The following is a 15,686-nucleotide window of genomic DNA, read 5'->3' on the forward strand; positions in this document are numbered from 1 at the left end:
GGACCCACACACCTTACATTTTTTTTATCACCACACCTGCAATCAAAATCCAATTTTGAATGTCACCAATTTCCTTCAATTACCAAATATATCAGCAATTCTTCATTTTATTAGAGCTATTAGCAGTTCTAAATTATCCCTCCTTGAAATATTTTTTCCGCTTTGCTTCTGGACACCCTTCTCATATCTTGTCTTAGGCATACGCTCATCTCTTTCCTTACATGTTCATCCAGTCTATTACATTTCAGTGGAACCTGTACTCTGATGATTGTCAGATTATACCTCTTCGACACCTTTTCCCTGAAATCTAGACTCCAAAGAGAACTGCCTAATCGACATTAACCTAATGTGTCCCAAACGGCACCTTGACCCTGAAACCTGCTTCTCTAATTCTACAACTGGCAACAGAGGTTAGTTGCGAATCCAGTCTTTTGGCAGCTCTGTTCAAAAACCTTGGAGATACTCTTGACTTCTCCTTTTTTTCTCACACTTTATATTCAATCCTTTAGCAGACTTGTTGTCTCTGAATTCGAAATAAATTCTGAATCTGACCAACTTTTACCACTCCATCTCTCTACTCATAGCTCAGCATATCTTCTGTGGTTTATTGCAGTAGCCCACAATTAATATCTCTCCTTCCTTAACCACATTTTTTTGTCACAAAATCACCAAAGCAATTATTTTCAAATGTGATGTCCCACAATGTCACTACTCTACTCAAAACTCCAAGGGCACGACCTCTCAGTCAGAGTCAAGAGGTACCCTCTGTGACATGATCTCTTCCCACTGTTCATCTTGGGCTCCTGCCTCCACCACTCTAGGTCCCTAGTGAGGTCTCCAAAAATCAAGCTGTGTTCTGGAGACTTTGCATTTACTTTTCACTATGCCTAAAACAACTTACCCCAGGTATTCGCGTGCCCTTTTACAGGATAATTGAGGCATTCATGTGATGCCTCAATTATCCTGTAGGTTTCAATAGTCCCTCATCTGTGAGATAATCCCTAACAATCCAGTACAACACTGTGCTCAGCCACATAATTCCTCCCCTTTTATTCATTTAATTCATTCTGTTTCATCAGTCTCTTACATGCAATGATTTTGCTGTTTATATTTTCTTTTTTCCCCTATTAGAATGGAAGTGCTATGAGAGCAGAAGCCAAGACTATCTTCAGTGCGTAGAACACCATCTGGCATCACGGTAGGCGTTTATTATATATTTCTTGAATGAATGGTTGAATATATGAATACATGTTTTCTATTTATGGTATAAGCCATGAGTCAGGAAATGCTTGCATTATATACAAGTAGATTCATGTCAATAACATTAGTAAGATTTACCGTTTGGCCTTTATATCAAATCACTTAATCTGTGTGCATTATGAAATTGCATTTATGTTTTTTCTGAACTGAAATTTTTGTTTTATTCTGTCTTGTTTTTTGTTTAAGACATAGTAGTTCTTTTAAATGGTCACATGATGTTTTAATGTGGCTATTAGAGAATTTAACATGATATATACCCTACCTTTGTACTGCATAAGATTTTTATGAAATCCGTTTACTTGTATTATCTTTACATTTAACCTTACTTTATCTCCCCATCTTTCCTCTTTACTTCAATATCCCTAAATATTTATTCTTTATTTTATTACACTTGTATATGGCACCTAAACTTCAGAAAGAGGAAGAGGTACATACATTTCCATACATCAAAATATAATTTATAGACATTTACAGTAGCATTGTGAAGTATGTGTGCATTATATTTCATTTGTAATTTGTAAACTGTTAAGATTATGTGAAATTTCAACTAATAGGATGTATTGTCTAAATATACATGGAACTTTTATCATAAACCAAAGAGTTAATTCAGTAAACATGTATAGTGAATGAAGTGACTGTTTTTATATGTTCTGACTTTAAGTCAAACACAAAAGTTTTAATAGGACTCTACTGTCCACTTTTCACCCCCTATAAATAGTATTTTATTCTTAACAATACTATCATAAGTACCCGCCTATCTTTTGTTCCAGTATGAGAGCTTCTTCACGATGGGACTGTGTTTCATTCTTCGCTGTAACCAAAATATAGTTACAGCAGTGTTCTGTTGTCTAATATGCACTTTCAAATGAATGAATTTTTCACAGGAAAAATAAGTATTTTCCAGATTTTCTATTTTATTTTATAGCCTAATGATTAAATTGTTTAATTAAGTTATGATATTTATACAGTAGATCTCATGAATAAAAAAATGAAGTGATGGGATAGCTCATAAGTCAGAGAATTAAACATTGGCTGTAATTCTAAGTGTGACCCCGTTTTGGAAACAAACATCAGTCAGCTTCAGTTGTGTGATTTGGTTTTATGAATTGAGGTCTGAAGTTCTGATCAGTGAGATGTGACTTCTTAGAAAATCTTTATGAATGAGGAGATTGTGTGATTCTGTTCAGTGAAAAAGATGTACACGTGATGATATTATTTAGTAGACATTTGGAGAGAGATGTTTATATTTTATGGAAAGTAAACAAGGAAAAAAGGAAGGACTAAATTCAGTGGTTGTTTTTTGTTTGTTTGTTTGTTTTATTTTGGGGGAGGTGTTTTGGCCACCAATAAAGGACATCTCAACACACACAAATGATAATTTCAAAGAGTTAAGTTATATTCTTATGACATATATGGATAGATCTTTTTGAAAAACTATGTTGAAAGAACAAATGTCTTATTAGTCCAAGATGAAATCTGCATGTTTACTTTCCACATTGCTGGTAAATCATGTAAAAGCCTGTTAGAATTTCTAATGGAATGTATGCCAGATTAAAGGAATCTTCTGCCAATTTTTGTTCTTCCAATTTTATAGGAAGAAGAAAGAGAGGCATGGTGAAAATATGTAGATTTCTCACTTAGAAATGTTTCTTTTTTCTGTGCATATCTGTGATTGGAAATACAGAGATTCTATTTCATGATTTATTCATAGATTTTTGCCTCACACACTTTTGTACAGTATTACAATTGTTTTAATGAAAGTCTCAATTGTCTGCATGACGCGTCCAAAAAATAAGTGAATTTCATGGAGGGAGCAAAAATAAATAGGGTTCTAACCCATCATCATTTTCTAAGCTTGGATACTTAGGTGTACTTTCATCCATTGGTGAATGCTAAGCTGTAATTGTAATGTATTGTAGCAATATTAATGCTTTCTAAGGATAATGGTCTAGAGAATATCTTGCCTCTTAACCCCATGGGATTGATTCAATTCCTTTTGTCTCATGTTTCCCTATTATTCTTCTCTCTTTGCTTGATTAGAGCATCTATCTGCCATAGAAGCATGACCTCTAACCATTCATAGGAAACTTAGAGGACATTTAGTCAAATGCCGTATAGTAAGTGCGTGTTCTCTGTATGGAATTTTTGGAATTTCAGCTTGTCATAAGAGTTGTTGTTAACAAGAGTTATGTTAATGATGAGAATTCATTCTTTCATCCATTTGAACCAATAATTACTGAGCATCTCTGAACTTCCAGGTATTGAGTTAGGGCCTATGGAAGATAAAGAACTAAAAGAACTAAATTAGAGATGAACCCTGATAGCTCATTGGCTCCTTCCCATATATTTTGCAGATGTTTTTCTTCCAGTCCAAATAAAGTTTAAATTTTATAACTGTCTTTTTCTATCAATTATTAATGTTTCCACATAAAATCCTATAAATACAGTTATTAAAATATATATATATACACATACATATACATTTTTTTTACAAAATATATAAAGAGCCCTATAGAACTTTAAAATCTCTATATGCATTTTTTATTTCTCCTTAATGGGTAGACTTCTCTACCCTCATTATTAGATTAAATTGGACCTTTTATTTCTATGTCTGGGGATTTTTTTTCAGGCATTGGAAGAACAGGAATAGGGTGGCTTTGATTTCTGTTAATTCATAGTACTCTTTATAAGAAAAGCTCATTGTTTTAACTGGCATTCACACATCATTTTCATATGACAACTTTACACAAATGATTGGTGCTTATGTGTATAGAAGTATTCCTCTGAGACTTCCCAGTATTTTCAGCCCTGTGTCATTTAACCTAGATATAACCTTCTAAACCTTGCAGATCTATTAATTGCAGAGAGGGGAGAAACTGAAATAGAGGTGGGTTAAGTGAATTGCTGTAGGTTACATAGCAGGCAACATATTCGGGTGTAAAACAGTCTCAACTCCTACTAAGTACACTAGATAGTTAATTATCTGTTACATAGAGGAAGTCTGATTTGGAATGCTGTTATCCATCAATACCTTTTGAAACTGGAAGACTAAGCTTTCTCTTTTTCAGAGAAAGTGTCTTCATTCTAACTCTAAATCTTTAGTATGAATCAGAGAAAAGTTCATCATGACAGTTTAATGAAATACCTATATGTCTAAATTCATTCTTTTTAATTGGATACAGTCTTAAGAAAAAACAAAAAATGGAAAAACTCCCCTTTTCTCCAGTCAGGCTTCCCTTAAAATGTTTTTCCTTAAAATATTATCTCATATCATTACCAGGGGACTTATATTAAGGTTCAAGTTAACATTTTAATTCCAATTAAGATATTTTTTTTCTTGGACTCATGGGCCATTTAGAATTATGCTTTTTATTTTTAAACGTTGAAGTATAATCTAGAGTTTTTAGCATAATTTTATTATATTCAGTGAACATGCTATGTATTATTTTCGTTCTTTGAAATCTTTATGAATGCCCAGTTGTCTCCTTTGTTGAATGTATTATTCTTTCTACTTGAATTACCTTAGCAACATTTTTGAAAGTCAATAGACCATATATGTGTAGATTTATTCCTGCATTAATTTTCCAGTTCCATTGATCTATAATTCTTATGCTGATACTGTATAATTACAGTAAGTCTTAAAATCAAGTGCGTGAGTCCTCCAATTTTGTTCTCATCTTCAAAACTGTTTTGGCTCATGAGGCCTTTGCTTATCCATACTGTTTTCCACAAGCCCTCTGGGATTTTGACTGAATGATATTGTATCTAAAGATAAGTTTGGGGTAATTGACCTCACTGTATTGAACCTTCTGATCCAAGGACTTAGTTTATTCCTAATTTTGTTTAACTGTATCAGCAATTATTTATTTTCATTGCATATAACGTGAACACATTTTATTTAATATATCCTTGTTTTACATTTTTTATGCTATTGATTGTATTTAAACATTTTTTAATTTCCTTTTTTTTTTTGCTAATAGAAACAAAATTGATTTTTTTTTTAATAATTCACCTTTGTAATTACCTATTTGACTCCTGGGATGCTTAAAAATATAGTTTATTTTCCAAATATTTATGAATTTTTCAAATATTTTTGCAATACTGGTTTCTAGCTTAAGGCCATTTTTCAGAGAACATACCATGTGGTTTCAGTCCTTTTTAAATTTATCTTTTATAGTTCAGCATATATTAAAAATAAAGCAATTGAAAAAATTATGCTGATGAAAGAAAACATAATGATGAAGAGTTAGACTAAACAAAGAAGATATATAAACTCTTAAAATATATGCTCCAAAAACATGGCCTAAAATATGCAAAACAAATTAGAATGATAAATGAGGAACTATGCAATAATAGAGAAAATTTTAATACAGCTTTGTGTAACTGATGGAACAATGTACCACAAAGAGTTCTTCGTCTCTATTTAGCATAACTAGACTATTCCCATATTGTGTAAATTCAGCCTAAACCTTCCTTTTAGCCTTTGTCAACATATATCGACATCTATGTCTACAGCTATATCTATATCTATGTGTGTGTGTGTGAATTTTTAATTGAATTTATTTGCACAAGGGTACCTACACACGGTAATACCCAAGGTAGAAAGTTTTGTGATTAAATATATGGTATTTGACTTTGTATTTACCATCCTAGCAAACGCGTCAAGTAAATAACTACATGATGACAGATAAATTTAATCTAACATGTAGCACAGTTCTTTGGAGGCCTAGTAATTTTATTCTGTGAGGAAGATAGGTCTTCTCAGCAGGAAATCAGAAGCCTTCTCACTAAGAATTCCCCTGGGGCTCAATGATGCTACCGCTAGACCTGTTGGGATGACTTTATTCAGACAGAAATAGCTGGGCAAACTGCTTTTAGCTAAAGTTATATTGAGAGCATATGGGATATGTTTACTTATTAAGGACAAAAAAAGTTTCCACAAAGTACTGAGTTCTTGTTTATAAAGTGCCCTGTGGGTTAACATAGATGAAAAAAAAATTTTTTTTAACTAGCAAATTAACTAAATTCTGCTTCAAAGCTTTGATTCAAATGAGCATTTAATAAGCATTTTCTTTTCTTTTTTCAGTGACAACTCACTGTTTTATTTTTTTTCTAAATGAGATTAAGTGTTCATTTTAAAAGAATAAAAACTAAACCAACAAATAGGAAATCTCTTTTAATTTATTTTAAGATATTGTATAAACTATGTAAGAAACACTATATTGGAAACCAAAACAGTGTTTAAAAGTTAGTTATACCTGTCCTGTCCTATTATAGAAAATAATTGTGGTTTATAACTTTCTCATAATTGCAAGATTTAAAGAGCAAAGCAAGACGATTTAGTGTTTATTTTCATCAAATATTTCCACTGTGTGAAAAGAAAACTGAATTATACTGAATATCAAACTACAATGTATATAGCCAGCCCCCATGCCTGGCAGAAATACATATGACATTCATGTAATTTTGTGACTATTAATTGAGGATCATTGTCCCCACTTAGCAGAATAAGACTGAAACATACAGAGAGCTGAAATAGTTCCACCTAAGTCTCAAAGATAGCAACTGATACAGCCAGGATTCAGATTTAGGCTTTACCAACTTTCTAAAAGATTTCTTGCTCCAATTGCTACATTGCTTATTTCTACTGGGCATAAAGAAACAAGGAAATTAGCCCTTGAGTTATTTAGAGGTTAGAGATATATACTCAGCTAAGCAGAGATCTCTCCCAAGAGCCTCTGAGTTCCACTTGGAAAATAATGAAGCTTCCAAATTGACAGATTAGTTTTCCATTAGAATGATAATTACCCATTATGGTAACTGCCAACCTTAAGGTACCTCTTAATGTTGATTAGCATATTATCGTTTCTTTATTATTATTATTTATATTCTAAGTAAGGCTGTTGCTCCATGTAAAGTCCACATAAAGTCCAATAGTTTTGCTCCATGTAAAGTCCAACATTTTGAGGACACACTATAGAGTTTACTCAGCTCTGCTATTTATTCCGTGAATTGGGCATGTTTGCATCTTCTCTGTGCCTCAGTTTCCAAAGTACAAATTAAATATTAGAATAGCACTCACCTTAAAGTGTTGTGATAGGAATTAATTAATTTATAAATGAAAAGCTCTTAGAGCAGTGTTTTAATATTGTAAGTCTTCATATTGGCTTCCATTATTATGTTTACAGAAATTAAGAACAAAAAACGTAATTTAGTCAAATGGATTCCTTGATATCTTTCTAACTTTTTCCAAAAGGTGTAAGTAAATGCCATGAATATATTCATATTCAACCCGAGTTGTAAAGTTAAAAAGAAAAAACTATTCTAAATTCTCATAATAATATTCTGTTTCATTGTCAGAAATGTTTGGGAAAACAATCTCATTATTTAAAGTTTCATCTAGTGCAACAAATGTATCCATTATTCACACATTGTTGCTAAATTAGTTAATTGACCATGGCTTGTAATTAAATCTGAGGTGGATATTAATTATTCATGCTGTAAATAAATTAATGCTCAGAGATTTTGCTTTAATTTTTGGAATACTTGATTAGTATTCCTTTACTCTGCAACTTACCCATTTTCATTTGTAACGGGCCATAATTTTTCACAGATAGGCACTATGAACCCATAAAAAGTAGGTGTGACTCATTTGAGTCTACCCTGCTTTGTCTTGAAAATCTTTTCAGTTGTTCTTTCTAAAGTTTCTAATTACATCTGACAGACTGGTGTAGTGTGTTATCTTTTAAGTGTGGCTTCAATATAATGGGCCTTTAGTTCCACCAAATGCATCAAAATTTAAGCATCAGCATTACCTTCATGTGTCAAAATTGTTTCCTTGTGAGATTATAAACAAATCTATCAATTGATGGCCAAATTACAACAACCGATGTGAGATTAAATGTAAGTAGTGTAATCTAGTGTAGATAGTAGGGAGCAATGGGCACAGATCATGGCTTCAAACACTTATTTACTTACAGTGTCATCCCTATTTCTATACAAGCCCTATGCATAAGTGCACACACACACACACACAAACACGCACAAGCACTATACTCTTATGGCACTATAGACAAATTATGTAGAAGAGCTGGTTCTGTGCAATTCACTAAACATTTGTTGACCTCTTCTATGAGACCCTGACACTGCTCTGTTTTCAGAGTAGAAAGATCAGAATTCCTTTTTTTTTTTTTTTTCCCTGCCCAACCATCAGTTTACAAGGAAATTATTGAGGAAAAATGAAAGACATAAGAAAGCAATGGCTATGTGACATGTTCTGTGGTACACTAGAGGGAAGCTGTGGGTTTTCTGAAACACAACAGAAGTACTTCTAAATGGTTGAGAGGGTGTTGTTGAAGATGTCGCTTGCATGTTCACTGTGTGGATGGGAACATGAGGAATGCTGTCAAGGCATTTCCATGGCCATGGGATTCACAGAAGCAGCGCTGCCTGTGCTGAGTGGCTGGAGGGCTCACTAACCATCTTCAAGGTTCCAGGGGCTTAGCAATCAGCCTTCCTTTACTTCCTTCATCATGGTTTCCTTTAGTTCTTAATATATTTATAATGACTATTTTGAAGTCTTTGTCCTATTAAATTGAACCTCTAGTTGTTTTCACAAGCCATTCCTGTTGCTTGCTTTGAGAGAGAGAGAGAGAGAGAGAGAGAGAGAGAGAGAGAGAGAGAGAGAGAAACTTTCTTGTTTTTTACATGTGCCATAAATTGTTGTCAAATGCTGGATATTGTAGCAACTCTGGTACTCATCTAAGATGCTGAGTGTGTTCAAATTACATGCATATTTACATGTTTGCTGACGGCCTAGATTATTTTAGCGAAGTCTTCCCTCATTCCATTGCTGCCTTGTGAAGCCTCTGGTGATGCTTTCCAGAAGTCCCGTGCTGGCAGTGCCCACAAGTACCAAGGGGTGGAAGTGGAGGGTAGGATCTTCTTTGGCCAGCTCTTTCCCTGCACATACCCAGCTCCTAAGCCCTACTAATTGCAGGGCATTTGCTTTCCTGTTTCAAAAAGTGTTCTGCGCCATATTTTTTTTTTTTTTTTTTCCCAAAAACCACATTGGACCTTTGCAAAGATAGTTCTGGAGGCCACTCATTGAGATTTGTTCTGGCCCCCATGAGTTCTCCTCTCAGAATTTTCTTCCTCTGTTTCTCTCTGGCAAACTAGCCAACCTGACTTAAATATACATCTTTAATAAACCTATCGGTCTTCTCTCCCATTCTCCACTACCTGCACTGTTTTCGATGGCACTTTTAGGCTTTGACTTCTCCACACTGTTGCAAGTGAAGGTATTTCCTTTGTGGAAAGACAGAAGTCCGTTTTTCCTCCAAGGCAAAATGTCTGAGCCAGGGGGCTCTGCTGCGGGGGTCAGGATAAGTGACCTTCCTCAGTGTGACACCCCCGCTCTAGGATCTGAGTATTCCCTAGGAGAAGCAGGAGTCCCAAGTCTCCTCAGTTTACTTCCCCAAGTGCGACACCATTGCCTCAGAAGCTGGCGCAAGGACAGTGGAGGCCCTAGAATTGTCACAGCCCCGTAACCAACGTAAAACCTCTGCCCCATGAGTGGGGGCTGGGGTAAAGAAGGTTTTCCCCAGCTTTCAGCCACTCTTGCCTGGAACTTAACCTCTGCAACAGGTAGCTGGGGGCAGAATGAGAACTATTTCCATCTGTCCCTCCTAGAAAGACAGCCCCCGCAAGTGGGACCTGTGGGAAGCTGAGGCCAAGTGTGTTTCACTGTACTGGTTTGAAATGGCATTTCCTTCTTGCTGAGTTGGGAGGCTGAGGGAGGAACTCATTCTTGATTTAAATGTCACAGTCTCTCAATTTTCTTACTAAGTTTTAGTAAGAAAACTCTGAATATATGTTTCCTTACTTGGCATATGCCTTTAAGGCCATTTTCAGAGACTTTAATTGTTTTTAATGTTACCCAATTTGCTAGGGATAGCTCTGCACAGTTCCTCATGCTGTCACGCCAGAAGTGAGACTCCCCAGTGATCAGCACTTACATAGTTTACAACTTTTTATTCTGTGTCACATAGTACCCTCTTGAATACCTCATGCTTTGCTATACATAATATAGTTATTTAGCAAATAACATCTGTTTGATAGCCATTCATCTGGATTGATATACTTGAGGAGGGGACATTAGTTCAGATTCTATCTCTAGACTTGTCACTACCTAATTAATTGCTGCTATAGAGACTTGACTCTTTTGAACAGCTTTTAATTTAATCTGGCAAATGTAGATATTACCCAGCTTCTCAGGACTGCAGTAGAAATAAATGAAATAACATATGTGAGAGGGATTTGTAATATCAGTGTAAGATAAAATGTCAGGTGTTCAAATGTAATGGTGTTCAATTCTTCACATTTTTTCAGTAAGTATTTATTATATGTGACTCCAGGTAACTTACTTGAAATTATGTGAGCAAAATTACATAATTTCACTTGGATACTATTTCTGTGCTTCTTGATGGTGACATATTTAAGACAGCTAGAATTAAAATAAAGATAATTCACAGGAATGGGGCCAAAATAGAGATGATTCTAGAACCCATGTGTAGGAAGAGTTCTAGAACGGAAAATTTTCAAATTTTTAAAAACAGACATGCAGTCTTTTCCCCCAGAAGGCAGAATTGAGGGTTGGTGCTTGGATAACAATTTAAATTCAATGTCATAACTTTCCAATGATTAACACATCACAGTAATGAAAAGGTATTGAATGTTGTATTGTTAGTGGTATTGAAACAGACGCTGGACAGTCTTGGCAGGAATGCTGTATAAGGGACTCCTGAAATTTAGATTTCTGTCAATATGCATATTAGTATTAAAAACAGCCTGAGGAGAAACTTTGCACTAAATGGGTGATTTGAAAATTGTCTTCAGAGAAACCAAAAATCATATGAAGTTGACTCAGAGGGGAAAGCTAACATGGGCATGACCTCTTGGAATGCCATGTATTTTCACTCAATTTAAAATATTTATTTTTAATATTGGAAAATAATATAGGACTCCTTGGAGGGAAAAAATACGTCATTTAAAAACATTTTGTAAAACAATGTTTACAGCTTAAGTTTGTAAGCCACTGGTCTGGATGAACTCTCAAGACTCTTCGACCTTTAAATTTACTATTCAATGATGCTTTGGATTAGAAAGTGGGTGAATAGCAGAGCAGGTTTTCAAACTTAGCTAGTCTGTCCTTTCTGGAATTTTTCTCTACTTAGTCAAAGTTTTACCTGACTCATTTCCAACTCCTTTTTTTTTTTTTTTTTTTTTTACCTGACTCCTTTCCAACATCTGTCTAGTTCTTTAGATGCTTTTTGCATCCTCTCAAGGGCAGAGTCTCCCAGGAAGAAATAGCTCTTCACTGAGGAGGATGTCTGGGGTATTGTTATAAAAAGACTTCATTCTGAAATCTTCATCACCAAAAGAGAAGAGATTTTAACCCATTTCACCTTTTCTAGCAGAAGGACGCAAAAGCTAGATGCAATGCACATTTATTCTGTGATTCTTTTCAGTGCTTCCTAGGCTGACAGCTGTGTAGAATGAAATAAGGGGTGCTTTTGGCCAGCTAGAAATACAAAGGCCATAAAGAAACGGTACACACTGCTCGCATCTCCCATAAAACAGGACCACTTTTATTACTTTTGATTTATAATAGAAATGACAATTGCTTATATTTCTTCATGAGTTTATAGAATCAAATGCAGAGCATAAAACTCCCTGAACAATACAGGACTCTACCAATTAAGTTTAAAATGGAATACTTTTCCTGAGTCTAAGAACTTCAAAAAAAACTCCTGACGGGTGTTTCTCTCTCTCTCTCTCTCTTTCTCTCTCTCCTCTTTTTCTCTCTCATGGACACATATACACACAAACTTATAAAAAATTTACCAAATTAATAACCATAGCTGAAAATTCATTATGTCATTATCTCTGTAATATAAATTTTACATCTAAAATGATTTCTCATGAAGGTAAATTAAAATATTTCAAGAGTTTTTCTGGCTCTTTAAAACATTTTTGGAGTACTTTGTCACATACCTTAATTTTAATATAATGTCACAGGATAATATTTCTTTTCTTTCTTTTTTCCTTTGCATTCTTATGAAGACAAGTGGAATACAGGCATGCATGCATTTTTACATGCAATTTGATGGCGTACACAAAATATATCCGGGAATCTCAGGTCAGAGTCCCTTTTTTAAAGAAGATAAAAGGAAAGGAGTAAATGCGTACCTAGCACAGCCTGAACACCCTATGCTACTTCATATGTAGCCTCACACAGAAGCTCAAATATACTTTTGAAATGAGAACTTTGACACTTAATGGGATAATTCATCCAGTCACACAGTGAGCACTTAGTCCAGCTGGAATTTAGTTGATCTCTTCTCTGTTTACCTTTTTCCATTTTATCATCTCCAGTGTTAATCAAGAAATAATAAATGATTGGTTCATAAATCATGCTTCTCCATGAGTCAGTAAATGCCATGATAAAGCATCCTGCCCCAACAACTAGTAGTTGGATGAATTTGGTAGATTTGAATTCTCTGTGCCTCATCATGCTCATCTGTGAAATGGAGCTATGCACAGGTATTGTCCCATGTACTCTTACAAGGAACGAATGATTTAATCCAGGTACAGTGCTTAGAACCCAGAATGCTTGTACAACAGTGACTGTTTCATAGTACGGAACGTGGAAGTCTCCCAGCACAGTCTCATGCTCCTTATTATGTCTCTGATGCTGATGCTTTGGTTCTTTTATCTCTTACTCTGTGATTATGTGTCTGGTACTTTTTTTCCCCCAGAAATTACTTTTTTTTTCTCTTTTACATAACTTCGTTCTGATGTTTCTGTAAAAGGACAATTCAAATATGTTAGCAAATAAGGTTAAAATGAGCCAAGGGAAATTGAGTGTATTAGCCTATTTTCCTGTTACTGAAGACTTAATTCTCCTGCTAGACAAAGCGTAGCCTTCCCGCAGCTCCCAGGGTACTCGTATGTGGCCCCGATGCATCCATGGTAAATTCGGTTAGTGGTCCCTGACTCATTTATGTAGAATTTAAGTATTTTCTGGTGGCATACTTGTAAACCAAGGTTTTAAAAACCGATTACCTTCTATCAGTTTTGTCATACATTTAGAGCCTATGTTTATTGCCTAGCTCTCACTCCTGAGCTATAGACCTGTGCATTTACCTCTGTTAGATATCTTCTGGATTTCCAGGTGGCAGCTCAAAATCAGTATGATCTGAGTTTCTTCTTCATTCCTCCAAAATCCTTCTGCGCACTATATAAACTTGATCTCCATTCGAAGATTTGCCATATGTCTAGGCACACTGGCAGAAAAATATCAGCCATCCTGATTCTTCTGTAGTTTCCAAATTGAAAAAAAAAAAAAAAAAAAGTTGAATATTGCAGTGGCCTTCCGAATAATCTCTGCAACACTAGTCTTTCTCTTTCTCAACCTCAAACTCTACATTGCTACCATCATGACATTTCTGATGTGCAAGTCTGGACAAGCCTTCTAAGTAGCTATCCCTTCCAATAGCCATCCTTTCTAAAGGGCTTTCAATGAATACTCGCATTTCCTCCCCATTAGAAAAGTAACAAACTCATTAACATGGCACTTAAAGTTCTTCATGATCTGACATCTGTCCTCTAACCTCATTTCCCTCTCTGTTCCCTCCTCCTTCTCACCAAAACATGGCTAATACTCAAGCATGTAGAAATACTGCAGTTTCTAAAGCACACCATCATGCACTTAGCCTAAGGAGCAGTTTCCTTTGGCTAAAATATCTGGGTTCCATTTCTCTTCCTGGTTAGTTTCTTCTGATCGTTTAAGGCTGGTTCAGTTGCACCTTTCAGTGAAACCTCTTGACAGCTTTGGCAAGAAGCACAGAACCTGTGAATACCTTGCACATACTCTATAGTAACGTGTGTGCCTTGAGTTCCCCATTTCTAGTTAGCAGTGGTAATGCTGTTAACCACAAAGTGTGACTAGAAGGATTAAAGGACATGCAATGGCTATTTTTACATATTACCTTGTCTAAGCTGTAGTGCCCAGTTTCTTAGTCAAACACCAGTCTAGACATTGCTGTGAAGACATTTTTTTAGATGTGAAAACATTTAAATTGCTAGACTTGAGTAAAGCAGATTCCTTCCACAATGTGACCCATTCACTTTCTGCCCCCGGGGGCAGTACATCCCTGGAGTAGGTAAAGAAAAAGAGGGCAGGTGACGTGTTCTAGTCTCCAGTTGCCTGTAGTTGCAGTTAAATAGATTAATACTATTTGCTTGGAGGAAGAGGCTTTATCTAGTAAATGCCCTCAGCAGGATCACCCCTGTCTAAAGGAGGACAAATTGTGAATGAACTCGGAACCGATGAGGCAGGGCTCCCTGGAGAAAGTGATGTTAGGTGATGCAGCTCTCTGGGGGATGAAGCAAAGATGTTTCAGAGCTTAAAGGCTCTTCCTTGCGTTAGGTAATACCTTTAAATCCTCGCTTGGAGATCCTGTCTACATTCCGGACCAGACAGTGCAGGTCTGATACAGGAAGACAGAGCTGTCTTGATGTCTCAGGCCTCTCTCTGTTTTGTCTGAGCCTCTTTATTGCCCATGTCCTTGGTATAATTGGGAAAATTTGATACTATTAGGTTGGTGCAAACATAATTGTGGTTTAAAAGGTTAAAAATTGCAAAAACCGCAATTATATTTGTACCAACCTAATAAATATGATCTCTGAAGAGAAACTCATAGACACAGACAATAGTTTAGTGGTTACCAGAGAGTAAGGGGGGTGGGGGGTGGGAGATGAGAGTAAGGGGGATCAAATATATGGTGATGGAAGAACTGGCTCTGGGTGGTGAATACACAATGGGATTTATAGATGATGTAATACAGAATTGTACACCTGAAAGCTATGTAATTTTACTAACAATTGTCACCCCAATAAATTAAAATATATATATATATATATGATCTCTGATGTGTCTGAGCCTGGCTTGACAGTCTTGTCATTTGTGTTAGCTCAGATAGCAATGGATATTTTGAGCATTTTGGTTTACCAGTTAAAGAGGTAAGTTGGCGATGGGAAAAGGGACGATATTTAATGTTCTCCAATGACCATCGATTATAAACAGTGGTGCCTAGAGTGGTAAAAGAAGTCAAGAAACAACCTGGTAACGTTTGACCGCCTCATTCCCTGCCTTCTTGTACAGACATAATTTTATGTATCAAAAAGGAGAGATGACATGTAGTAACACATAATCTCTTCAAAATCTCTTTCTCGTGAGATTAACACTGTAGACATCTGTGGTGATGATACTCTTATTTTTAAAAACCTGCCTATCCCCAGTGGAACTTTATATCCTACATTCCAGGAACCGCTACTATGGTAATCCTGAGGAAGAAATTATC

The 15,686-nt window shown here is 35.6% G+C and overlaps 1 protein-coding gene across 1 annotated transcript in view; it reads left to right on the top strand.

Annotated features, from left to right (window-relative positions):
* The first annotated feature begins 1,129 nt into the window (after positions 1–1,129).
* LOC141571503 (lysocardiolipin acyltransferase 1-like) overlaps positions 1,130–15,686 on the top strand; it is a 592,611-nt gene continuing 578,054 nt past the window's right edge. Inside the window, exon 1 of the mRNA XM_074331707.2 lies at positions 1,130–1,198. The gene's annotated coding sequence lies outside the window, so the exon portion shown is untranslated. The remainder of the gene's footprint in view (positions 1,199–15,686) is intronic.

Source organism: Rhinolophus sinicus, chromosome 2, assembly GCF_057876585.1.
Source record: "Rhinolophus sinicus isolate RSI-liver-muscle chromosome 2, RSI-T2T, whole genome shotgun sequence".
Taxonomy (NCBI): Eukaryota; Metazoa; Chordata; class Mammalia; order Chiroptera; family Rhinolophidae; genus Rhinolophus; species Rhinolophus sinicus.